At 39.3% G+C, this 27,556-nt stretch overlaps 1 pseudogene; it reads right to left on the bottom strand.

The window, feature by feature from the left end:
* LOC114048127 overlaps positions 1–26,680 on the bottom strand; it is a 47,171-nt pseudogene extending 20,491 nt beyond the window's left edge.
* Positions 26,681–27,556: the final 876 nt, after the last annotated feature.

The following is a 27,556-nucleotide window of genomic DNA, read 5'->3' as shown; positions in this document are numbered from 1 at the left end:
GAGAGAGAGAGAGAGAGAGAGAGAGAGAGAGAGAGAGAGAGAGAGAGGGAGAGAGAGAGAGAGAGAACATTTAATGTGGGGCAAACCAAAAGGTAATTTAGATGGAATGATCTCTCTATAAAACTACACTTGTGCAAAAAGAGAATTCCAGAATCTCAGAGGTAGAACAGACTTCAGAGGTCATCCCGTCCAACAGGCATCCCTTCCTTCTACAATATTTGGGATAAATGGTCATCTAGCCTCCACTTGAAGACTTTTAGTAACGTGAATCTCTCCATTTCCTGAGTAAATGTTCCACTTTTAGATAGCTCTAGTTTTTAGGCGGTCTTTCCTTCTATCAAACTGAAGTCTGCTATTTGGCAAAGTCAATTATTCAATCGAGTATTTATTAGACACCTACTATGTTTTCCTCCCTATTTTTAAGGCGTTGGGGAAATAAATACAAAAGTTAAATGGCCCCTGCTCTCAAAGAATATGCATTCTATTGGGGGATGCAAAGTAAATTTGTATAGAATAGATGGAGATAAAGAGTAGACATGATTTCCTTGCTGTAGGGAACTCCCAGAGGAGATAACTGCGTCAATAATGTGAGTCAACACCTTCCCTTCATTTTAGCCTCAGAGGGTTATCTAGAACGTTGGCAAGTTAAATGTCTTGCCCAAGGTCATATTGTCAGTTTGTGTCAGAGGTGACATTTGAACTTAGTTCCTCCTGGCTCCTACTTCCAGTTTCTCTTCAGTACAAGGTGCTGCTTCTCCTCATGCCATACATACTTCTCTTTTCCCCCCCAAAAAACCAAACATACAAACCCACAGTGATGAGGCAACAGGGGGACCCAAACCCAAAGAAATTGAGGTCTTTTGAAGGAGGTAGCCCTTGAACTGAATCTTAAAGGGAATTACAAGTCCCAGGAAATGGAGATGAGGAGGGAGAAGATTCCAGGCATGGAGGAAATCCAACACAATGCCATGAAAAAATAGAACATGGGTTCTTTCTCGCATTGTTCCTAAGGCCAAAAAGAACAAATCTAATCAAGTCCTTAATAAGAATTCATTAAGCACTTAGTATGTGTCAAACACTGGGGATACAAAGAAAGGCAAAAAACAATGGGGCAGAGGCCTCCCCTCTTGAAGGCAGCTGCTAAATCCCCTCCTTCATCTTCCCATTTCCAGATTAAACATTATGATTTCTTTCAACCTATCCTTGCATGGTTTATCCTGATTGTTGTCCTCTGAATGCTCAACAGCTTAGCAAGAACCTATTCCTTGTGAAAAATTATGTAGAGATGCTGAGAAGTGGGACAGGAATTTGGAATAAATGAGAAATAATCACTCTTAAAATGCATTGCCCATTACTGCATTATTCCAAATATGTTCTGACCAGGGCTCAGTGTAATGGAGGTGGTGATAACCTCCTTTGTTCTTAACATTGCACTAATATTAATGCAGCCCAATGTTAGCTTTTTGGTCTGCTGTGTCATACTATTGACTCATGTTGAGGTTGTAGCCCACTAAAATCCTCAAGTCTTTTTCATGTCTGTCCAGTCATGTCTCCCTATAATTAATGTACAGAATGGTAAGAAGTTCTAATTTGGGGAAGCCCCTTGTAATTGTGGGACCTTTAAATGACTCATGATCTGCTTCTTCTTGAAAAGCAGTATGGCATAGTGTGGCCTTGGTGTCAGGAAGATATTAAGTCTGAGTCCTAGAACCTCTGAAGCTTACTTCCTGCTATATGATCATGGACAAGTCATTTAACCCCTAAGTACCTCAGTCAATTCTCCAAGAGAGATAGAGGAACAAGCATTAATTAACCACCTACTATGTGCCAGGCACTGTGCTAAGAGATTTACAGGTATTATCTCATTTGATCCTCATAACAACCCTGGGAAGTAAGTGCTATTATTATCCCCATTATACAGTTGAGGAAACTGAGGCAGAGTGTGTGTAAGTGACTTGCCCGAGGTCACAGGTAATGTCTAAGGCCGTATTTGGTTTCAAGTCATCCTGACTCCAGGCCCAGAGCTCTATCCACTGTGCCACCTATCTGCCTAAGGCTATAAATTCCAGACAGCAACCAGTCTGCATTGGTACAGGGATTTTCAGCATCTGGGGTTCCTTATACTAATGAAATTACAAAAAAAAAGGAAAAGAAAAGAAAAAAAAGGAGATTCATTTCAAGAGTACAACTTTTCTATTCCTATAGAGATAAAAACAGTATTTCTAACTCTTGAAACAATAGAGCTTATAGAGTGAAGACTCTTGGGCACAGATAATGCAAGCAAAATTAAGTTATTTCTCTACTTTTTGTCCTACATATAAATGCTGATAGAAAAATTAAATGAGGAGAAAGGTGCTCCAGGAATTTATATGTATAGGAATATTATTTTTTAAATTTATTTTTTATTCTGAACTTCATAAAACAAGCATTTCCATAACATAGTAAAATAGAAAAAAAGATGATTGCACATAAGCTGCAAATCTATTATGTACAACTTGCTATTCCTTTTAAATATATAATAAATTATTTTAAGTTACTTTGGAATATCAAAATAAAACAATACAAAAATTGGAGTAAAATTTTGTGTTACTTGCTGCCATTAAAATTATTTTCCTCAAGTAAAAGTTGACTCTGCCACCCCCTTGCTCAATAAATTCCAGTGACTCCCTATTAACTTTAGGATCAAATATAAAGTACTCTATTTGACATTTTAGGGTCATCACAACCCGACCTTTTCCTGGCTATCCACTTTTTCATCATTTACTCTTCTCCATGTACTCTACTATCCACCAATACGAGGCCATTTTCTATTCCTACTATGATACTCGCGCTGCTGTTTTCATGCCTTTGCACCAGCTGTCTTTTGTACCTTCTTTCTTCTCATCTCCACCCCTTGATGTTTCTACTTCCTTTTAGACTCAGTTCATATCTTCAGTCACTTGAGCCTTGCCTTTTAAAGCTATCTTCCTTCTATTTGGTATGTATCTTGTACATAATTATTTGCTTATTATGTTGTTTCCACCATTAGTTTGTAAGGTCGTTGCAGTCTGGGATAGTTTTTGTGGTTTTGCCTTTCTTTGTATCTCCCAGCACTTATCAAAATGACTGGCATGTACTAAATGCTTAATAAAAGCTTGGAAATTGACATCTTCCTCTCACTGGACCTTGTTCTAGGACCTGTATCCACAAATACTCCAGCTCCTGTTTCACTTTTCAAAACAAAAACAAGGCATAGCAATTTTTGTTACCAATCATTTATATTAAGATGCTCAGAAGCCAAGTCTTAGCCTGTTAAAATTTTGCTCTTTAGAAGTGTTCTTAGGTTCATTTTTAGGCCATTCTCTAACTGGGACACCAAAGGCCTATCTCTAGGGAGAGAAAAGAACCTCATTTGGAAGTCAGAAAAAGCTCTCTACATACAATTCAGTTGGCTGTTCCTAATATAGACTCTTCTCAATTATCCACAATGATGGGGAACAAAAATAGCCTGGATAATTATAAACTCAACATAGTCCTAAAACCTTGAGTGAGTAGTTTCAACCTTCTCAGTAATACCACTGAAGAATAAGCAAACAAACCAGAATCACCTTTCTATCTGCTCAAGTACTGGTGAAGTTACTGAGGTGCATTGAAATGGCCAAAGGGCTGGAAGGTGGGCAGGCAAAAACAAGGAGAAGAATAAAGGACATAGATAGTCTATGTTGTAGAGGTTTAGCCTAAGGAATAAATTGTAGAGATGTTCATCAATACTTTGGTGGACAACCTGCTGCCTTAATAATGAGTGCCATGTGGTATTGAAGTAAACCAAAGGAAAACAAGTCCATGGAGAAAAGCTAGGGTAGTCTACAGGAAACTACCAATGGAATTCACTGCCAAGTTTACTGCTTAAGCATTTGAAAGAAGGAGGGAAGAGTTTTTCTTATGAAAATAGCTGTTGGAACAGATCTGTCTATATAATTTCTTTGGAAAGAGGGAAGGCACTCCAAAGAGTTTAGCACTGACACTGAATGCAATTGAGAGAAAACGCGTGTGAAAATATCATGATAAAAGGCCTTTATTTAAAGAGTGGTTGAGAGGCCGCTGACTCATTGGATGATTCAAGTTTTTGTGGCTTAGGACATAATTTGAGCCAAGAATCCTGGAATCAGTTAGGCTATTTCTTTCTTGGAAAAAAAAGAAATAGGAAGGGTCACAGTAAATTCTATTCTATGATGTCTATTTCGCACAAATCTGATCCTGTTCAACCCCTAAATTTTCAAATGGAGGACGGGCTTTTGTAACCTTGGAGATCTATGTTTTGATACCCACATGGTGGCAAGAGTAGAAATGTGAATAAACCCTTTGTTCCTGGCCAGATGAAGGAAGAGTAGCGGATGTGGTCAGTACCACATCTGAGCTCATCCTTGGAAAAGACATTCTTCAGTCAGTTGGTTGAACAGTCTCTGATGACTTGTCTGTAGTGTATTCAAATAGGAATGGATCTGAAGGGAGTTGGTGGCGGATTTGGTTCATACAAGCGTCTGAAAGGAGTCTCTCTTAAATGATCCTTGTAAATGTGGACAGCTCTTTCTTGCTTCTCATCTATCATCAGGATGCAATGTTTGTGCGTGAGGGTTTTATGGCAAGGATAGAAGATTATTTACAAGTCAGAACTCCAGTCCTATGGCATTGGAGTTAAGTTTGTAACTGCTGAACTTGCTGTGATTTAGTCATTTATTCCCTCAAAGGAACACAAAATATATTAAGACATTTGAAAGCAAAAGCTATTCTAAAAGTCTTTTACCTTGGGTTGTTTTGGTGAGTGAGGTCGCCTAGGACATTTTTCCTGTTCTCTTACATTGGCTGGTTTCAGGAATCGGATAGAGACAAAATGTTGCCACTATTATTTTCAGTGGGTGATTTGATATACTATTCTAAAGACTATGCACCTTCTACATTGGTCACACTGATAAAAGGACTGAATATACTGCTGAGGTAATGTAGCAACATAGCTATTTATAAAGAGACGACTACCAATTTTAATAAATCTTTGCTCCTGGGCTACCAAGCCTTGAGAATTGAGGACTCCCTCCAGGGAAAGCAATGACTGGAAAAAAAAACAAACAACCCAGGAAGGATTCCTTTACTTATTCAGCAGCCATGAATGCTACTCCTTCTCTACTCTACTCTCATCTGCCTGGATCTGGAGTTCTTCTGAGTCTGATGATAGATTTCAAGGGATCTGTGGCCTGGGATGAAAAAAAAATACATATTTATTTTCATTACTCTCTAGTTAACATTTAGCATTACCTTTAACTATTCTGAGAAAGGGTCCTTAGGTTTCACCAGATTGTCAAGGGGGTCCATGACACACAAAAAGGTTAACAGCCCTTGGCCTGAACTCTGTATACAAATGGGAGGTTCTCTAAGGTACTTCAAGGAGGACTAGCTAGGGGGAAATGGGTGGTCTGGGACTATCTTTCTGGCTCTTTTAACTGTCACACTTGATTCCAGAAGGTCTCCCTTCCAGTCTGCTCTCCTTGCTTGTAGGTCAATTCTGGAAATTATTAGTGAGAAATGAACATTATGTGATACAAATGAAGGCCAGTTCTGACAAGTGGCGGCCCTAGTTAGTACTCGACAGGAGAAAAGAGAAAGTAGGTATAGAGAGAAGAGACTGCTACAGGCAACAAGCCTTGCATTACCTGTGTTCCACACTACCCCTAATAGGTTACTAACAGGCAAGTGAATGAACAGTTTAATACACAAAAAAATCCAGAAATGTCTTAATTAACTCCAACCTTCAATTTCAATTAATTATTTATTTATTTATTGGCAATTGGGGTTAAGTGACTTGCCCAGGGTCACACAGCTAGTAAGTGTCAAGTGTTTGGTCCGAGGCCAGGCTGGCACTCTATCTGCCGTGCCGCCTAGCTGCCCCTCCAACCTTCAATTAACGGAGTCTTAAGGTAACTAGAGTTTTCTGGCATTTAACTTTTAAGCAAATGAATCAAGTGACAATAGAATAATAATTGCATAGCAGGCTTTTTTTTGGTCAAAGATAGTAATTTCTTTGATACAAATTCAATCTAACATCCTATGCCATCTACATGTAACCATCATACAAAGATCAAACTATATTTAGTATGTTTTTATTTTAATAGAAAATTGGACTTTCTTTTTTTTTCTTCTTTTTAAATATTTTATTGATAATCTGTTCTGTTTCCTGATATCATTATCACCTTCTATGATTCTCACTGATTCTCCTAATAGGAGTCTCACTTGTATCAAGTTGCTATGGTTAGAGAAAATATATTAATGCATTGGCTATGCCTGCAAATGTATGTCTCATTGCACACCTCTAATCCACCACCTCTCTGTCATGGGATTGGAGATATGTTTTGCCATCAGTTCTTTGAAGTCATGATTACATGACAGTGTTCTTCACAGTTTAGAGAGGTTTTAAAAAACATGGATTGAAACTGAAAGGTTTTTCTACTTACTCCTGAGTTAAGCAGGACACCCTAAACATTTCAGTTAAAAGAGGGTTTTATTGCAACAAGAAGATAATCTTGCTGAACTGAAACTGGAGGATAAATCTGATAGTATTTATTTTTCATTGACCTACTTACTACAGATCTGGATTTAGTGTTGGGGTTTATTGTTTGTTTTTTTAATGCTCTCAGTCAGTCTCTAATGTACAGCGACACCGTTAATAGTCATAATTGACCAAATATCAAATCACCATTAAACAGTTCTTTTACTTAAGCCTCAAATATAGATTGTATTTGCTAAAATGAAAAGAAGAGATGAGGTAAAACCACTTTATGTGATATGAGAGGTGTTTAAAAATATTTTAAAAAATCAAATGTAAAAATTACTACAATTCAACATTTACTAAATACCTTTGGATAAGGTCCTGTGTAAGACAATGAGGATAAATAGCAATAATATTAATTCATATTTGTGTAGAGCTTTGAGGCTTACAAAGCAATTTTCTCATAACAACTTTGGGAGAAAGGTAGAGTAAATATCATAATCTCCATTTCACATGTGAGGAAAGTGAAGCAAAAAGAGAATAAATGACTTTGTTAGAGTGAAATAAGTCAAATCAAGTCAACAAGCATTTATTAAACACTTGCTGTGTGCCAGATATTGTGCTAAGTGCTGGGAATACAAAGAAAGGCAAAAATAGTTTCCTATCTCAAGGAGCAACCAGCTTAACGAGGGAGACAACTTGCAAACAGGATACAAACAGGAGAAATCGAAGACAATCTCCTAAAGGAAGACACTAGAATTAAGGGGGTTTGGAAAGGTCTCTCATCAGAAAGTGGACTTTTAGCTGGGACTTGAAGGAAGCCAGGGAAGCCAGGAGCTAGAGATGAGGATGGAGAGAGTTCCAGGCATGAGGGCCAACCAGTGAAATGTTCAGTTAGTAAGTGTCTGTGGCAGAATTCAAACTCAGCTCTTCTGGACTCCCAACCCAACACATTATCCATTCACCTAGCTGCCTCTGACACTTATCTGCCATGTGACTATTTGTGGTCGTCACTTGACCTGTATAAGCCTCACTTGGTAAATGGAGACAATGAAAATTGATTTACTTAACTCAAAGAGTTGCTATGTACATTCACAGTGTCTAACATAGGCGCCTTATACATAGGCATTTACCTATTCATAAGGTTGTTGTGAGGATCAAACAAGACACTATATGTAAAATGCTTTGTAAATCTTAAAGTGTTACTTAAATTTATTGATATTGTTGTTATTATTACTATTATTTTACTTCAAGACTTTTAAGGATACTTAATTTCATCAGTAAGGATACTCTCTCCATCTCAGTGTGCCATAGAGAATCTATCCAATGTGCTAGAGGCTTTCTTTTGTTTGATCGTTGTTTTGTTTTATTTTGTTGTATCTCAGAGATAATAATAAATAATAATAATAACTATCATTTATATAGTGCTTTAAGGTTTACAAAGTGCTTTGCAAGTATTATCTCATTTGATCCTCACAAAAACCCTGCAAGATAGCTACTATTATTATTCCCATTTTACAGAAGAAAAAATTGAGGCAGACAGAGATTAAGTGATTTGCCCAGGGTCACACAAATAGTGAAAGTGTGGGGACAGATTTGACTTCAGGTCTTCCCAACTCCAAATCCAATGCTCTATTCACTATGCCACCTAGCTGCTCAGATTGCCAAGCTGTTTGTTGGCTTATTATACAGAAATATCCTTTTATATATGTGTGTGTGTGTGTGTGTGTGTGTGTGTATGTATGTATGTATATGTATACGTATATACATATATCCTTGATTATGTCTTTCATGTCACTTTTTGTATAAAAGTCAATCATGGAACAGCAGTCCAAACTCATCACATATCTCTTCATTGTTTTTTGGATTGTTTATAATTTTAATTCTTTCAAGATCATGGAATTCCATGATACTCAGTCATATAGGATACAACTGGAGAGCTAGAAGGGACCCCAGAGGTCATCTAATCCAATCCCTTCTTCATTGTACAGATAATGGATCTGAGCCCCAAGGATATAAATGACTGTTCACAGAGTTAGTATCAAAGGCTGGATCTGAACCCAGGTCATCTGTCTCCAGGGACTGTCCTTTCTCTTCCGTACCACAGGAGAATAATGATGTTAAAGCAACGGGCTTTGGGAATCGTTGAAAGAGTTACAATTCCCAATCTGATCCAGCCTGATCTCCTCTGACTCAATTCCCAGTTGATCTGATTATCCATTTGCAGTACTTGTCCAAGGCATACATATTAATTTTATGGGCTGCCCATCATGAAAATAATAACACCTCATATTTGGAAGGCATTTTATAGTTTACAAATTATTTTCACATTATTTTGGTACTAACCTTTGCCTCTGGACCACATTTCTTGCTTAGTTTTCAGCTCTTTTAATGTATTTAATATGTAATATTGCATTTTCACTAATCAATGCTGTTATCTTATTCCCCTACTTGACTGTAATCTCAGCAAAGGCAGTGACCGTGTTTTATGTAAACTTTGTGCCTTGCCCAGGATCTCCTTCACACAGTGGTATTAATAACTATTTATTTAATGAATTTGATATTATAACAACCCTGTCAGACACTCAAGGTAGGTATTTTTATCCCTGTTTTGCAACTAAGAAAAATGAGGCAAAAGTGAGGCAAAGTTCAGCTGGGGTGAAGTTGCCAGTGTCACATATCAGCTAAGTGGCTTTGCCAGCATTCAAACCCGGGTCTTGTGGGTTCACGTCTCCTGCTCTCTCTGTAATACCAAATACCTGATTTTTTCCTCCCAAGTGAAAACAGATGTTATGGTTTGGTTGAAGTTTAACAAAAAGATCAACATGAAATCAGAACACCAAGATTGATGTTTTGCCCTTGGTCAGTGACCTTAAATTACCCCAGGGCCCTAGTGTATGATGATGCTTCAAACTCTGAGTGAGCTTTCCTTCTACTCTCCTCTTTCCTCAAATTCATTTACATCTTTTGTCTTCAGTGACATTAGATCTATTGAGGGTTTTCCTTTTTAATGCTTACACAATTTCTAAATATCCACAAAGAGAGAATTGACTTTTTCTTTTCTTCAAGGATATGCCAGCAGGAAACAGGGTGCAGACAGAATTGTTCTCAGTTTGGGGACCTGGCAACAAAGAGAATATTGTCTTTTTTTTAAAGCGTTTTTTCTTTCAATCCTCAGGACAGACTATATATTACTTTTAACGGCAAAAACGGTAAATTGCTCAAGCTGCATTGGTGGTTTTATGTGCTTGTAATGTGATAATCCCAGAGGATCTTCTACACTTTTTACTTTCAGCCTAATTATGTCTCTTTTACCCAGACACAAATGGAGGCATTCCATAGCCCAGAAATATTAATAAAAAAAAAAAGTTCTGCCTTTCTTTATTACCCACTTGAAATGTACAGGAATGGGGCATTTGCTTACTTTTTTTCTCTTAACAGAGATGTCTGAAGTGAGATCTTTTAAGAATGTGTCATGCCGCATGCATGCTAGAAATGCCCTGCTACCTAAAATAACCTCTCTTTGTTGCACCTGTAGCATGAACAAAAGGAGTCTCTAAACAATATAAATGCATATTGGATTGGAAAGCATCTGGACCAGCTTTCTATTTTTAAGATTGCAGGGGCAGAAGACTAATTTAATCTTCACTGTAAAGAGGTCTCTTTCAAATAGTAGGGGGCTTGGAAATATTCTTTTCTAGTTGGATGGTTGACTTGAATCCACCCCAAATTTACAACATTCTGACATGAACTCTTAACTTCTGGGGACTGTCACATGAAGTAGAAGATTGTGGAAAGGGTCCTTTGTTTTCATCAAAAGACTTGGCTTCAAATCCTGATAAATTTTCAGCCATGTGACCTTGGGCAAGTCACTTGTGCTGTTCACTTACTTCAGTGTTGTCCAATTCTTCATGACCCCATTTGGGGTTTTCTTGGCAAAGATATTGGAGTGGTTTGCCCCTTCCTTCTCCAGCTCATTTTACAGATGAGAAAACTGAGGCAAACAGGGTTAATTGACTTGTCCAGGGTCACACAGCTAGTAAGTGTCTGAAGCCAGATTTGAACTCAGAAGATGAGTCTTCCTGACTTCTTGACAATCCACTGCTCCACAACCAGCTGCCCTTAGTCACTTACACTGTTCTGTAAAAAATTAGGGGATTACATGAGTAGATTTCTAAAGTCTGTTTTAGTTTTAAATCCTATGACCTCTAGTAGAGTTAGAATGGGATGGGAAGGAGGCAAAGAAATGTTTAACTCCATAGGTTTTTGTTTTGTTTTGTTTTTGGTCCAGATATGATTTATTTAATCAGGGTAAGGAACTCTGGGCAAGAAACCTGCCTCGGCCTATGCAGATCAGCAATTATATTTATAGTCTTAGAAATGGGTGTTGAGAAGGGCTGTATGGGTTAAATAGCCAGACTTCGACAGATGAAAGGCTTGAATCTGGCCAGGCCTTCCTGACCCCGAGGGCAGCCCTCTTGTTTCTCACTGCACTACCTCTCATCTGGTTCTCACTAAATAATCTTAGGCTTCAACCAAGCCAGGACATTTGGCACTTATTGCCTCTTTTTGCAAAGCAGGCTGAATTACTATAAGTATTTTGCTTTTCGAGACAGTCCAGTGGAGAACGATGTGTGGGATAGTATGACTGTCCCAAGCTGGAGCTCACATTTCAAATGAGTGTTTCTTTTACATTTCAAGTGAGCAAAAGAAACAAAATATTCCTGTCTTTGAGTGTAAACCCTAGGCAGTCTCAAATGCAGTAAATATCATCTGACTGATGCCAAATCCTGTTTTTGTTTTTTTTAAAAAGGGTTTCCCCAATATTCTATGGAGAATTTCTAAAATTTCAACTATGAGGAAGAAAAGGTTCCAACCCCCATATCCCCCCATATCCCTTCTGGGCTTTTTGTGACATTACAAATGAACCTCATGGACTTGAAGTGGCAGAGATGCTTTCTGAGGAAAATCCAAGACCCCCATAGACAAAGATTTGATAGTTGCTTTGACTTAGGCTTCTATTTTGGAGAAGATTGCAGAGAGATGACAGATAGATGTAGAGATGGATAGATATGTGTGGATGTGTGTGATATATACATATATGCATATATAATTGTTGTAATTCAGTGGTTTAGTCAAGTCCATCTCTTCATGACTCCATGGACCATACCGTGCCAATACTGTCCATGGGGTTTTCTTGGCAGAGATGCTGGAGTGATTTGCTATTTCCTTCTCCGGTGGATTAAGGCAAACAGAAGTTAAGGGACTTGCTCAGGTTCACACAGTAGTAAGTGTCTAAGGCCGAATTTGAACTCAGGTCTTCCTTACTCCAGGCCCAGGGCTTTATTCACTGAGCCGTTACTAAAAATGTTGTTTGAGAAAGTGGTAGGGATGGAAGGAGTCAAATATGTTGTCTCTTGTCTCTTTATTATCTTATGTTTCGAATAACAGAAGCTCCTATTTCTAGGATTTTTAATATTTGCAAGGTAGTGTCTCATAATAATCTTATAGAGCAGGCAGTACAAGACTTAGCCCTCTCCCCCCAACCCATTTTATAGAAGAGGAAACTCAGAGAGATGAAGCAACTTAACTTGTTCAGGGTTGTATAGCTAGGATGTGTCAGAGGTGAGTTTTGAATCCAGCTCCCCTAACAGCGAGGGCAGTATTCTTTCCATTGTCCTACACACCTTTACCTAAACTAGAAAAGCATCTTTTCTAGATATATCAAGGAAGCATAGGGCAAGCAGTTGCCAATAACTAGATCTTACCTTTAATGAATTAATTCCTCTGGAAACCCATTGATGCAGGGAAGATAACGAGTACTGACATGCAAAATTTCTCTAACCCTATCAACTAGACTGTCAGTGTTTTCTATTTTAAGTTCTTTGTATCAAGACGTTTTCTTGCTATATTAATTATGATGATGACTAAACTAATGATGCTGACAATAATCGTCACTATTGGGTGGGTGGGGGCAACTAGCTTAGAGCCTGATAATGATTCAACAATGAAATTAACAAAACATGAAGCTGCTGACAAACTTCAGGATTTATGCTTGGGTGTAAACAATGGCTTTATCCACAGCAAACAAAGTTGTAATCATAGGTATAAATATTGTTTAAGGAAGATCTGCATTGAAAAGAAGAGGGGAAGAAGGGAAGAAGCCCTCTTTTCCAGGAGATCTAGTTACTTGCAAGATAGTAAAGAAGGAATTTTCTTAAATACTTTGGTTGGGGGCTCAGAATTTAAGAATTGACATCAGACCTGGCAAGTTATTTGGAAAAAAGTTTAGATGGGATTGGAAAATAAAATAAGCAAGATTAATTCACTTCAATAAATTGGTATTTTGAGAGAAACTGTTCTCCCATAGCTAAACAACACAATTTACAGTCTCTGCATTAAATAAAAGCCAATTGGAGATCATCTAAAACAGGTGTTCTTAACCTGGGGTATGTGAAATTGTATTAAAAAATTTTTTTTTGATAATTTTTCAGTGTACCTGGTTTCCTTGGCAAGCCTATGAATTTTATTTCATGCACCTAAAAGCATTATTCTGAGAAGAGTTTTTACCAGACTGACCAAAGAGATCTATGCTACATTATATTTCTAAGACAATTACTAAATAGGATGAAATGGAGAGGCTGGGATTTTTCAAGAACAAGAAATGCCATGAGGAAAATTTCTCCATACACATAAAAAAAAACAATTAGAAGGGCTTGCTTGCTAGCCCCTGTTGGCCAGAAGTTAGGAAAATATTTATCTGAATTTCAGTTCTCTTGACTCCGACTTAATTTGTTTGCATGTTGCTGCCTGTGAGCTCAGCCTCAATGGTGGGAACTTCTCCTGTGATACTGGGAAAATCATTTAACTTTTATTCTTACATTGGCAAAATGGGGATAATGATTTTTGCTACCTGACTCCCAGGAGTGCTGTCACACTCAATAAGATGATGATTTAATTCTATGATCTAAGATGTCCAGGAACATTGAGAACCCTCTCAAGACTAACAGCTGGTTTACTTGTTACCATGAAGCTGTCAGAGAGATGTAGGCCAAGAAGGCAACCTATTGTCTGCTTTTCCCATCTAGTCATTTTCCATTTTCAATTCCATAATTTATTGCCTAACAACACAGACTTGTCTCATGTTTAATTACGTAAATGAGGCTATTAAAAACACATTTATTGCCCATCAATGGGGTCCAATATATAGAACATGTACCATTTATCTTTATGCTACTGAATTAAATGATTATTTCAATTTTATGTCCTAGACTGTTAAGTGCTTGTGTGGGGGTGACCAGATATACCAGCAATCTCAGGATCAGTTTCTAAGTGACCTAATGCTTTAAATAAGTTGAATGAAAGGATATGGGATTGATAAGGACCAAAATCTTATTCTCTTTCTTCGCAACCATTCATAATTCTTCACTCTCTTTCACTTCTGGTCTTGTTAGAACCCTTGCAGTCAATTCTCTTTCTCCTGCCTCCTTCCAAATCAAATTTACCTTTCACAGTCACTGGGCTCTGCTGTTTTCTCTTTTTCATCTCTCAAATCCTAGGCCACACTTGTGTAACTAGAGCGAGATGGCAGTATTTGAGGTAACATCTTTTGCCCCTTCCCAGGCTTTAGTGTGGTCTACAGGTGAGAAAGGATGAAGAACCCTAGAAAAGTCCCAAACTAGTAAATTCAGGGCCAGAGAGAAATTCGTAAAAGTTCACAAACTTAACATAGACTCCTTAGAAAGCTGACATTGGTTCTGGACCCGAAACATGACCACGGGATTGGCAGGACAGTAATAATAATTGCTAACATTTATATATCACTTAAAAATTATCAACAAACTTTCCATTTGTAATCTCATTTGATCCTCACAACTTTATTGGGTACATGCTATTATTTTCCCCATTTTAATGATGAGGACCCTGAGAGAGATGAACTGACTTGTCCAAAATAATCTGGCTAGTGTTTGAGGCAGAATTCAAAGTCGGGTCTTCCTGATTCTAAATCCAGTATTCTATCCAATAAGCCAACTAGCTGCCCCAAGGAGATACTTTACCTTTATTGTGTTTCTTAATTGGTAAAATGAGGAGGTTGGGTTAGATATCTTTCAGGTTCAAAATCCTATGTTCCTCTATGCCCAAAAGGTAATCAAACTGTGCATACCCTTTGAGCCAGCAATACCACTACTGGGTCTGGATGCCAAAGATCATAAAAAAAGGAAAAGGACCTACATGTGCAAAAATATTTATGCAGCTCTTTTTGTTGTGACAAAGAATTGGAAATTAAGGGGATGCTCATCAATTGGGGAATGGCTGAACAAGTTGTGGCATATAATTGTAATGGAATATTACTTGCTATAAGAAATGATAAGCAGGATGATTTCAGAAAAACCTGGAAAGACTTACATGAACTGATGCAAAATAAAGTGAGCAGAACCAGGAGAACATTGTACACAGTAACAGCAACATTGTGCAATGATCAGCTGAATAACTTAGGTCTTCTCAGCAATACAATGATCTGAGACAATTCCAAAGGACTCATGATGGAAAAATGCTATCCACATCCAGAGAAAGAACTGATGGAATCGGAATGCAGATTGAAGCATACCATTTTCACTTTCTTCATCTTTTTTTGTGGTTTTATCGTTTTGGTCTGTTTCTGCTTTTATAACATGACTAATATGGAAATGTGTGTTACATGATTGCACATATGTAACCTATTTAAAATTCTTACCTTTTGGAGAATGTCTCTTGCCTCTGGGCAGAGAAGTGGTAGACTAGAGGGGCAGAATAAAGCACATATTTTCAGATATGATCAACATGTAAATCTGTTTTGCTTGACTACTTATTTGTTACAAGGCAGTGTTTTTTTGCAAGCAGTAGAAAGTTAGTGGAAAGTGTTAGTAATGTTTTTTGAAAAAGAAGATAGCATTAATAAAATTCAAAAATTCAAAAAATAAAATTCTTACCTTTTTAGGGAATGGGCAGGGGAGGGAGGGAGGAGAAAATCTGGAATTCAAAATTTTAAAAAAATGAATGTTAAAAAATTGTCTTTACATGTAATTGGAAAAAATAAAATACTATTTAAAAAAAAGATCCTATGGATAAGTTGAAACAACAACAACAACAACAGCAACAACAGCAGCAACAAAATTCTGTGTTCTGTGATTTTCCTTATTTTGGGGGGGGAGTCAACTGGAAAGAGCTCCTTCCTCCAAAATATCTATACCGGACACTACAGAAAGCACATGAAATTCTATCATTATTGATTAATTGTTTGAGGATAATTGTTGCTTTTTTCAGGCATCTTCTTTAAAAGTCAGTTTATAGCGGGGCAGCTAGGTGGCTCAGTGGATAGAGCACCAGCCCTGCAGTCAGGAGGACCTGAGTTCAAATCTGGCCTCAGACTAAACACTTGACACTTACTAGCTATGTGACCCTGGGCAAGTCACTTAACCCCGATTGCCTAAAAAAAAAGTTAATTTATACTTGGGACAGATAGTATTTTATTCTAATACCTATTCCATATATCAGCTTAGTGAACAGAATGGATCAGACCAGGGGTGGGGAACTTGTTGACTTGAAGTCTTATGTGGCCCTCTAGGTCCTCAAGTGCAGCTGTTGACCTAATCTAAACATTGCAGAACAAATCCCCTTAATAAAAAGATTTGTTCTGTAAAACTTGGACTTAGTCAAAAGGCCACACTCAAGGACCTAGAAGTCCACATATGGCCTTGAAGCAGCAGGTTCTGCACGCCTGAACTAGACTCTAGTAACACTGGGGTTAGGGCTGTGGTGAGGGATTGGGGGCTAAAAGGAAGAGAAAGAGCACAGAACGGGGAGGTGGAATGTACTGAAGATAAATATCACCTACTTCATCATGTAGATGATGATTGTACCTAGGCGCCTAGGACCAACCCTATGATTGACCACACTGATGATAAAGAGCTTCACAGTAAAAATCTTCTGAGAAAATGTGGGTTCCAAAGCAGTTGTGGTTAGTTCGCTCTTGGCTCTCCTAGAAATGCTCAGATTAAGAACACAGGTCACTTTTCCCTATCCACCTATACATGGACTCCTTTGATGCCTACCTGTGAAAAGCTTCAGGCCCATAAAATTCAAGTGGGGATATTCCATAACAATTTCACTGCCAGGCTAGGATAGATTGAGAAGAGTTTTTTAGAGACTTGGTTGTTTGACCCTTGGTGTAAATCTCATCCATGAAGTGATAACTGCCGAATTAAAATCACCCCAGGAATAATTTAAGAATTGCTGATGGGGGCTAGAGGGAGATAAGAGAGTAGACTGTAGATTTGTTGAACCTCCCTTAGCTGGCCTTCTTTCATCTGGGCTCTCTCTCAATCTTTATGCTTTTGTGGTCAATCTTTTAGACCTAGATAAAATGGGAGTGTAATAGAAATTCTAGGCTACTAAAGTGGTTTCCTGGCTATGGAAATGCAAACTGCTGGAGCTTTTGGAATTCAGTAACTGACAAGAGGGGCTTAGGCAGGTGAAGACTTTAGGGCAGCTGCTCACAAACCACACCAGAGGAAGAATTAATGACAAATTCTTGTAACTTTCAGGCTGGTCTACACAAAACTAGGGTGGGACAGCTAGCACTTTTCCTCAGTGCACCAGATTGAGAATGTGACTGACTCCTTTAATGAAAACAACTGAACTTATCAAGTATTTATTTACCGAATGTTTTATTAAAAATTTAACATTGGACATCAACACAAACAACTAAAGTAGCTTAATGACATTTACATTTAAATTAATAATTTTCAATAAACAAAGTATCATTAAATCATACAAATGAAATCATTTAGACCTCAATGTGGATGTCTGTTATTATTATTTAATTACTCTCAATAGATGGGATTAATCAGTTATTTGGCAAATATCCACCTTTCTTGGTTCTGTGAAGGTACTAAGGCCATATAGTGGAGTGGGGTGGGGCGAGAGAAGGAGTAGCAGAAAGAGAAATTCTAGGTAATTGGATCCAGCATTATCCTGTGTCCCTCCAACATTTTAAAAGAAATAAAATACAGTTAAAATGAAAACTAAGGGCAGCCTTGGAGAGGGCAAGAAATTACAAAAAGGTTGCTCATACTCCTGGGCTCACGACAAGAGGGAAGGGCAATCCCCATTGGTTTGTCTTGAGGGTTGAAGGGGTGCTGTTGCTAATTTTATGAATTATATGGGCCTCAAGGCTTCTACAGCACTTCTATGGTCGTTGCCAGTCCTTCCAACCCAACACTTCTGCATTGCAAGCATCCTAATTTAAACTCAAATTGGTCAGCTCTAGGAGATAGAAACTCAACCTCAGGGATTGCAAAGACTGAATCACCTTAAATTAGATCAAGTTCTGTCCTAACCCCTGGCTAAGGTGATCATTTATTTATTTCGACGTGACAAACTGCAACCCAGCAGAGGAAGATTCCTACCAAGCAGGAAACTTACAGGCCATAACATCCTACTATCACCCTCTACGCCAGCTCAGCTCCTCCCAGGAGGCTTCCAAATCCAAGCCTTCTTCCCTTACCCTTTACAGAGGAAACCATCATGTAAGTCCTCCAAGTCTATTTTTAACGCCCTGGGACTGTTTTCTTAAGAGAATGACATAAAAACTAGACTCAAATTTGATGTGTGGACATAGAGTTAATTTTGTGTGTGTGTGTGTATGTTTTGCCCTCACTTTCTTAGTTTCAAATGTTGTGTTTTTACATCATCTTAATTTCCAAGTATCTCCTGACCCCTCCATTTCCTGTCAAGCCATTCTTTTTAGCAATTTTTTTTTAAAGACGGAAGCTCAGAAAAAGCAGCCAACATATCAACAAAACCTGAGGCAATAATTAGAGCACTGATCTTGAAATTAAGAAGATCTGGGTTCAAATCCATCCTCCTATGCTTACTAGATGTATAACCCTGGGCAAATCACTTAACTACAGTTTCCTCCCTCATCTGTAAAATGAGGCTAACAGTGTACCTACTCCCAGAGTTATTGTCAGGATTAAATGAGATAATATATGTAAAGTGCTTTATAAATCTTAAGAGTGATTTATAAATGTTAGCTATTGTTATTAATATTCCACACTCATAGGTCTTCAAAGAAGGGAAGCGGGTACATTTACTCAACTCTTCTCCAATTTCAAACTTTGACATTATAATTAATTCCACAGTGTTCATTTTCAGTTTTTTTTGCATTGCAGGCTACATGAGCTAAAAGGTTCATTATCCCAGCTCCCATGCCCACTAATGAGTCAAGTACTAGAGCTTAAATACATCCCTTCTTCAAGGTTCTAGGGGTACCCCTGAGGGATTAGGGATGATTCCGTAATTTCATGGACTAATCCTCCCCCTTGCCTCCCACCCCAACCATGGTGTGCTTCCCTTAAGTTTGTTACTTAAGAATCATTTAGTAAGTCAACCTCAAGTAGATTTTAGAAAAGGGTATTTACTAATGTTGTACGACAAGAATATTTGGTATAAAAATCCTGCCAAAATTCTGTGTCACATTCTCTCTCACAGATACATATGTAGTCTGACAATGTAAGTGAAATATTCTACACATCACCAGAAAGGTGAGTCCTGGGTACAAATAAACCTGGGTCCAAATGCAGCCTCTGACATAGCTGCAGGACAAGGGCAGGGCACTGAAACTCTCTAACCCTCAGATTAGTAATGACTGTAGAGTCTCTCTCAATGGGTTGGTATGAGTTTCAAATAAGCTGATGTAGAGAAAGTGCCTTGTAGATAGTGAAGTCCTATGTAAGTCATTATTATAGGCCTTTATTTGATTATTAGGAACATTTCAGACTTGAGGCATAGCTCTTCCTAAACTTTAGATTCCCCCCCCCTCCCTCCCCCACACCAGTCTGGTATTCCTGGACCCTGCCCTTTTGCTTTCCTCTCAGACATGTAGAAAAGCTGTTGATTGGAGAACAAAGGGCTCTATCTGAGGTCTATATCACCAGCTTAAAATCCCTCCCCTGGCCCTTGGGTCCCTGAAACAATGCTAGAATTCCTCTTCAATTCATTCCATTTTAATTCAGTTCAGTTTACAAAATCATAGATTTAGAGCTGAAAGAGGACTCCAAGGCCATTTGATCCAAGTCTTTCATTTTATAGATGAGGAAACTGAGGCAAAGAGAGGTAAATTGACAAGTAGTGACAAAGGCAGGATATGAAGGAGGTCCTCTGACTGCAAAGAGCCACTCAATTATCAATAGCTCTTATTTAAATAATGTTTTGCCCTCAACAAGCCTGTGAGGGATATAGTACAAGTATTATTACCCTCATTTTACAAATGAGGAAACTGAGGTTCAGAGAGATTAAATAATAATAATAGCTAACATTTATATAGCGCCTACAATGTGCTAGGCACTATGCTAAGGACTTCACAAATAATCTCCCTTTTAATCCTCACAACAGCCCTGAGAATTAGTTGCTATTATTATCCCTATTTTCCAGATGAGGAAACTGAGGCAAGCAGAGGTTGTGACGCCCAGGTTAGTTATCCAAAGCTGCACTGGAACTCAAGTCTTCCTGATTCCAGCCCACAGAGGTATCCACTGTACAACCTAAATGACTTACCCAGAGATTACCCGCCTAGTAAAAGTCAGAGCCAAGATCTGAACCCAGTTTTCCTTACTTCAAGTTTTGTCCTCTTTCTCCACTACACCACAGTTGTTCAAAAAGCACTTATTTACTGGAGTCTGTGGTGCAATTACCCACCCCCAAACATACATACACGCCCAGTCGCCTTTCTGTGACTTCTTTCGTCCCTTGAAGCTAGCCTTGATGTTTGGCTTAATCTGATTTTCCCAGGAAAAATGTAGAAGATGCATAGGGGACCACACAGCATGAACTGTCCCTGGCCTAAATCTGCTAGAAAAGAGGCAGCTCTGGCTCAAGGCAGTCAGGAATGCGCCCCAAAATTGGCCTTGGGACAAATTCTCCTTCTAAGCTTATCCCTCCCTGCTGATCATTAAACTGTATCTTATCAGACAAGTTGACATACCCAATTCCAGGAGCCTAGGAAAGACCTTAGACACTATAAATCTGAGAAAAGCACCTATATAAGCTCCCAGTCTCTAGCAAAGAGTGGTGGTGGGGAGGGGGAATGTACACAGCTTGTCAGAATTTGTAGATGTTTTCATTAGTCATTAAGAGAAGAGTCTGTGAAACTTTAACATTTTCCTCCATTGATGGAGACTCTAACAGCTGATACAAAAACTCCTAGAAGAAGGAAGCCTTTGGGTACACTAGAGCCTTGGGCATTTGTTTCTCTGAGCAGTTTGGTGATGGCCAGTCTTGGGTAGCCAAAAAGGAAAGTAATTTTTTTAAGGCATGAGATGGAAGATTTGGAATTAGCTGGCCATAGGCCTAGGGAAATGAAAATTCCCGGAACTGATATTGTTATTGGCTGTGTGTAAACAGCAGCTCTCCAGTAGGATGTCTGGCTTTGGAACTATGAGAATGACTGAAGGCAAAATTCTTAGGCGGGTGAATACCCTTGTGGGGATTCAAGGGGCTGTGTTTGGCCTGGTGGGCAATTGTAAAAGTCATAAAGAAAAAATAGGTGTGGTAACATGGGTACATTTATAGGGAAATATCCATTTTTGTCATATAGGAAAATATCTCTTTGTGGAAAGTAAAAATAATTTACATTTGTGTACTTTTTAAAAAAAAGTACTTTCCCATGTATTGCTACCTTGGTTGTACTCTACAATAATAATTATGATAATAACTAGCATTTACATAGTGCTTACAAAACATACATTACATAGTGTTTACAAAGCACTTTACAAATATTATCTCATTTGATCCTCATAACACCCGTGAGAGGGAAAAGCTTTGATTATTCTCATTTTACAGATGAGGAAACTGAGGCAAACAGCAGTTAAGTGACTTGCCCAGGGTTATGCAACTAGGAATGTCTAACACCAGGTTCTATCTATCTGCAACAACTCTATAAGTAGGTAAGTAATGTTTTTTTTACAGAGGAGAAAGGATAGTGGATAAAGACTGGACTTATGATTTATTTCATCCAAAAAAGGAGTTCCTGAGTGTGGAAATTTCCTCTACCAGTGCAGTACTTTTGCTACCTAGGGATCTGAGAGGTTAAATAACTTGTCCAGATGCGAAAACTAAGGCTAAATAAAAGTTGACAAGCTCATGCAGCTAATGGGTAGTGAGGTGTGGACCTGGGACCAGCTCTTCTGACTCCAATTTACAGCTTTTTCCCACTGAAGTGCACTGAACTCCCATAAGGAAGAGCAAAGAACCTTAGAAGACAAGGTTTAAGTTATCCCTTGGGAAAAAAAGTAATGAAAAGGGTGGTTTTGTTTGTCAATTTTTATATTTACTGGTGTTAAATCTGTGTGGATTTAAAAACCAAATTAGAGAGGCAGCCAGGCATAGTGGATAGAAAGCTAGTCTTGGAGTTGGAAGAATCGGTTAGATGCAAATCCTGATTCAGGCACATGCCCACCATATGAGTCTGGGCAGCACACTTAACCTCTCAGGGTACCAGGCAACTCACTAAAATTGTAATTTGCTGGGAAGGCCTCAGACTGCCCTAATTGGTTAGATGGAAATGGAGTGCTAATCACTAGCAGTTAATGGTGGGGAAAACACACTGGAATGGGGGCTGGAGCTGATAACATTCATGGAAGTCACTACGCCTCAGTGCCCTGGGCACTTTCATTCATATCCCTGACTCACTGATCATAGTGGGGGAGTTAGACACTCCCGGCTCCTTAGCACTACTTCCAGACTCTGGAATGGCTCTCACCATTACTCAGTAACCACTCCTTTTTTGAGGTTCATTCAATCCGTATTTATCATTCAATCAAGATTCTATCACTTACTAACCTCCATAACACTCTCCTTCCTTCTTCAAAGAGTTCCGGGCTTGGTTCATAGTTTTTCTCTTCTCCTCATGTCCTGCCCACATATTAGAGGACTTTGTTGTTCAGTCACATACAATTCTTCGTAACTTGTAAGGCAAACAGAAGTTAAGTGACTTGCCCAGGGTCACATAGCTAGTAATTGTCTGGGGTCACATTTAAACTCAGGTCTTCCTGACTCCAGGCCCAGATCTCTATCCACTGGGTCACTTAGCAGACTCCTATTAGGAAACTACAACATACGTGTTGGTGCTCCCTCAAATGCCCTAACTTCAAAGTTCCTCAATCTACTCAGTTCCCATGACCTCCACTCTGCCTCAGCTGCACACAGAGATGGTCACATCACTGATCATGACATTACTCATGTAATGAGTAATAATGGCAGTTCCATGTCCTTGTTCATGAACTCCTAAATTCCTTTATCTGATAATAATATTTTTATTATTCAATCTTTCCCCCTACCTTATAACCCCTAGCCCTATATTTCATCCTCACTCTGACCCCATCCCTCAGTCCATACTTAGGCCATCAAACCCATATCAGCTCCATATATCCTCCTCCCCTCCCTGTCTTGACTCCTTGGCAAAACAATTCAGCTTTGCTCTATCCTCCACCTTGAATCTTACTCTCTTGGCATATCTCTGATCATGCCTTGTCAAGCCCTATCCCTGGATTATTTCTACAATCTGCTTCCTTTACTCCTATTCACATGCTGCTGAATGGATGAAGCTAGGGAAAATCACAAAACCATGCTGATTGATTCCCATACAAATTTATGTTATTTAATCTTAACTGGGCCATCAAGGCAAATATTCTATCTATCCCTAATTGATTTCCTATATTAGTCCCTAAATCAGTTGTTCTAAACCTTCTTGATCCTCCTCAAGCCCTCCATAACACTCCTTTCTCTGACTCTTAGTTAAGGGCCTTGATTCATATTTCATAAAAAAAACAAGTTGGGGCCATTCACTAAGAACTCTTCTCTCCACCTTAACTTCCTCCTCATTTCATATCATTCAGACATCTTTCTCCACCACTTTCTCTTTAACTCTGTTCTTGTATGAAGAAGTGGCCATTCTTTTTGATGAAGCCAACCTCTATCCATACCCTTCCAACTTCACCGGCAGATTGGACCTACTGTCATCCCCATTCTCTCTTTTATCTTTAATCTTTCTCTGTTAACTGGTTTCTTCCCTACTACTTTCAAACACACTCTTCTCTTCCTTCACCCCCCATCCTTAAAAAACCCTCACTTGATCCTACTATCTCCAATAATCACTGTCCTGTATCTTCACTCCCTCTGCTCAGCTCAATTTCTTAAGAAAGCTGCCTCTACTTTGATTCCTTTCAGTTGTTGCCGTGGTTGTTGTTCCGTTGTTTCCAACTCTTTGTGACCCCATTTGGGGTTTTCTTGGCAAAGATACTGGAGTGATCTGCGATTTTCTTCTCCAGCTCATTTTATAGATGAGGAAACTGAGGCAAACAGAGTTAAGTGACTTGCCCAAGGTCACACAGCTAGTAAGTGTCTGAGGTCAGATTTGCACTCAGAAAGATGAGTCTATCCACTGAGCTACTCTCTTCTAAATAAACCCTCTTCAGTATGACTTCTGACTTCATCATTCAATTGACACACCGGTCTCCAAAGTTGTGCTTCATTGCCAAACCTAATGGTCTTTTCTTAATCTTCATTGTTATTGGCCTCTGTGGAACCTTTAGCAATGTAGCCTCAATACTCCTTTCTAGGTTTGATTCTTTCTTGGTCCTCTTTCCTGTTTGACTGCTCCTTCACTCTCCTCTGCTGATCTTCACTCAGGCCACATCCACTACAGGGAGCATCCCCTAAGGCTCAGTCCTGTTCCCTTTCTTTTATCTTTTCCTTATTTACCATCTCAGTGATCTCATCAGCTTCCATGGGTTCAATTATTATCTCTATAGAGATGATGCCCAGATCTATATATCCAGCCCTAATTTTTCTCCTGAGCTCCCATTACACACTGTCACCTGCCATTTGGGAATATCAAATTAGACTTTAAATAAGCATCTTAAAGTGAACAAGTTCAACACACAACTTATCTTTTCCTTTCAAAACCTTTCCTCTTCCCAACTTTCTTATTGCTGTTGAGAGCACACCATCCTCCCAGCCCCAGATTTGTCTCTCTCCCACTCTAATCCATTGTCTACTCAGCGGCCCAGGTGATGTATCTAAAACCTGGGCTGACCATGTCAGTCCCCTGCTCAATGAGTTCTAGTGGCTCCCTATTACTTTCAAGATCAAATATCAACTTCTTTGGCATTTCAAGCTCTTTATAACCTGACCCCTTGGAGTTTTTTTCCCCTTTTATTCTCCTCCATTTAGTCCATGTTTGAGGCACCCTGATCTATTTACATAGGTCAGGCCATGTTTTGACCATGACACTCCATCTCAAATCTCTGTGCCTTCTGCACAAGCTGTCCTCTGGCCTGGAGTACACTGCCCTATCAGTGCCTCCTAGGTTCCTCAACATTTTTTAAGATTCAGCTCAAATCTGATCTACTCCTGGAGGCTTTTCCCAGTTTCCCCAGCCATTAATGCCTACCCTTTTCAATCAACTCCGCACATATCTTATGGTAATCTAGTTGTTTACATGTTGTCTCCTCCATTAGAAAGTAAGGGATTGTCTTTTTGCCTTTTTGTTGCATCACTAGCATTTAACAAAGTGCCTAACACAGAGTGAGTAGCACTTATTTCATGCTTCTTAATTTGACCTGACTTATTTTATTAGTTTTTTTTATGTGTCTTATTTTGCCTAGAATAGTCTATTCAGGGTGACCAGTAAGCTATTTGTTTCCTTGATAGAATGTAGAATGAATTCAGTAGCCTTAGTTCAAAGACTTTTAGTTGGCTGTCCCACGTCAGTCGGTGGCATGTGTATACTGTCTATCCACAGGAGAGGACATGCACATTGAGCAGGCCTGGTGGAAGTCTGTATAAAATGGATTGTAATAAATCAGAAGAATAATTTACACAGAAGCACTTCAGGCTCCCACTCTTAAATACTACCGGGGAAGTAAAATTACTTATTGTTGCTTTCAATAAGGCTTCCTTTGTCCACTAAAGTGCTTAGTGAAATAATTCGAAGAACTCAGTGAACAGAGTCGAATAGCAGCTGTCAGGGACATCCAATGTGTTAAATCAGGCTTCCTTATCAGATTTTCAAGATGCATAATTTTAATGTGTCCTAGGGCAATTAGAAATCAGAAGAACATTTGTATGTTGTTTTTTTAAAAGATATTTTTGCACTGAATCCACTGTGCAATTTCCTAAATACTATATAGTCCATTCTTTTCCTTTTTTTTTTTTAAATTTAGACCCAACTTAGCCATTTCTAGTTCTTGATCGAGATATCTACTAACTTAATGCTCCAACAGCATGTCATTGTTTAGAAATAGGGAAGGCATCTTTCATCTACTTAGGTTTCCTATGGGAATTATTAGGCTAATCTATTTAGAGTAATTATGGGTATCATTAATGAGACACTTTGGCCTCTTAGAACTAGCATCAAGTGTACAATCTGTTGAATTAATGTCTTAAAGAGGTATGGTGGTAGGAATCTTTTCCTGAAGATGATGGTTCTGTAATATTAGAGCTGAGAGAGAACTTAGCACCATCTCATCCAGGGGTGGGGAACCTGTGGCCTTAAGGCCACATGTGGCCTTCTAGGTCCTTAAGTCAGGTTTCCCACCCCTCAGTTCTAATCCAATATCTTTATTATACAGAAACCAAGTCACAGAAGAGAAGTGAAATTATTTTCAGTAACAACTGTAACTAGTTTGGAATGACTAGGGCTTTACCCCATGGCACTGAAGTTCAGAGCCTGCAAAACTTTAAAATAATGACTTTAAAATATTGTACCTTTTTAAAGATTAGTTTCATTTTTGTTTGTTTGCTTTGTTTGTTGGTGGGGGGAGGGGGAGACAATCGGGGTTAAGTGACTTGCCCAGGGTCACACAGCTAGTAAGTGTCTGAAGCCTAATTTGAACTCAGGTCCTCCTGACTCCAGGGCTGCTGTGCTACCTAGCTGCCCTAGATTAGTTACCTTTTGATAAACTTTTCACTCCTTCTGTATTTAGTTAAGTCAGGAATCTCCCAGATTTCCGGTTTTTCTTCTCCCTTAGAGGCTGTATACTAGGGAAGCCAGACGCTTCCCTTACCTGGCTCCTCCCTGTTCTTCCCCAGGCAGCAGATACCCAAGTAACAGCCTTGTGTCATATTAGAGGATGCCCACCAGGTCTAATGTTTAGATCTTTTCCCACTATCCCAGCAGTAGTGAATTTGAGAATGTTTTTAGCACTAATTGCCCTTGATGCCATAGTAGCTAGCTATGGCTCTGTACTTGTCTGGTGATTCAAAGTTAGTGCAGAATTGTGAGGGATTGTCTGATGTTGGCTATGTGCCACGTGGGGGTTGTGGCAAGATGGGGTAGGTGTGAGGGACTGTCTGATGTTGGCTGTGCCACGTGGGGGTGGGACGGCAAGGAGGAGGGGCTAGGAAGGTATATAAGGGGGGTAGGGATCGGAGCTCCTGTTTTTCTTGCTCCTGTTTTCTTGCTCCTGCTCGCTTGCTCCTGCTCTTGCTTTCCTGCTTGGCCTTGCTGTGATGGTTTCTGAGTAAAGTTCGAGTGCTTGCACCTCCTGATCGGCTTGTCTCTATGTTTATCCGGGTGGGCTCCGAAGACTGGTATGTGTGACCCTGGCAGCCTGTTCCTGTTAGGAGGAGAGTGCATGGCGCGGCCAGCACAGAGGAGAGTGCACGGCTCGGCCGGCACAAGTGGCGCCCAACGTGGGGCTCGAGGAAATAGGCCAGGGGCCCCGTGGATCAGCTGGTTTGGTTGCGGGAAGAGAGACGAGACCCTGTAGCCTACAGGGTGAGGGAAGGAAGATGGGACAGATGTTTGTTAGGGTCCCGGATCAGGAGGTGCTAGGGAGAGAAGTATATAAAATAGTGAAAGAAGAGGAAATCAGTGGTGAGGAAGAATCAGGGAGTGAGGCAGAAGACACCGGAAACAGGAAGTGGGAGAGTAGGCGGGGGGGGGGGGGGGGAAAGAAAGAGGGAAACAAAGAAAGCTCCGCCTATCACATGGAGGGG

Source organism: Vombatus ursinus, unplaced genomic scaffold, assembly GCF_900497805.2.
Source record: "Vombatus ursinus unplaced genomic scaffold, bare-nosed wombat genome assembly UNPS02014791.1, whole genome shotgun sequence".
Classification (NCBI taxonomy): domain Eukaryota; kingdom Metazoa; phylum Chordata; class Mammalia; order Diprotodontia; family Vombatidae; genus Vombatus; species Vombatus ursinus.
Note: the sequence above shows the minus strand (reverse complement) of the source record. Positions and strands in the feature narration are given on the sequence as shown.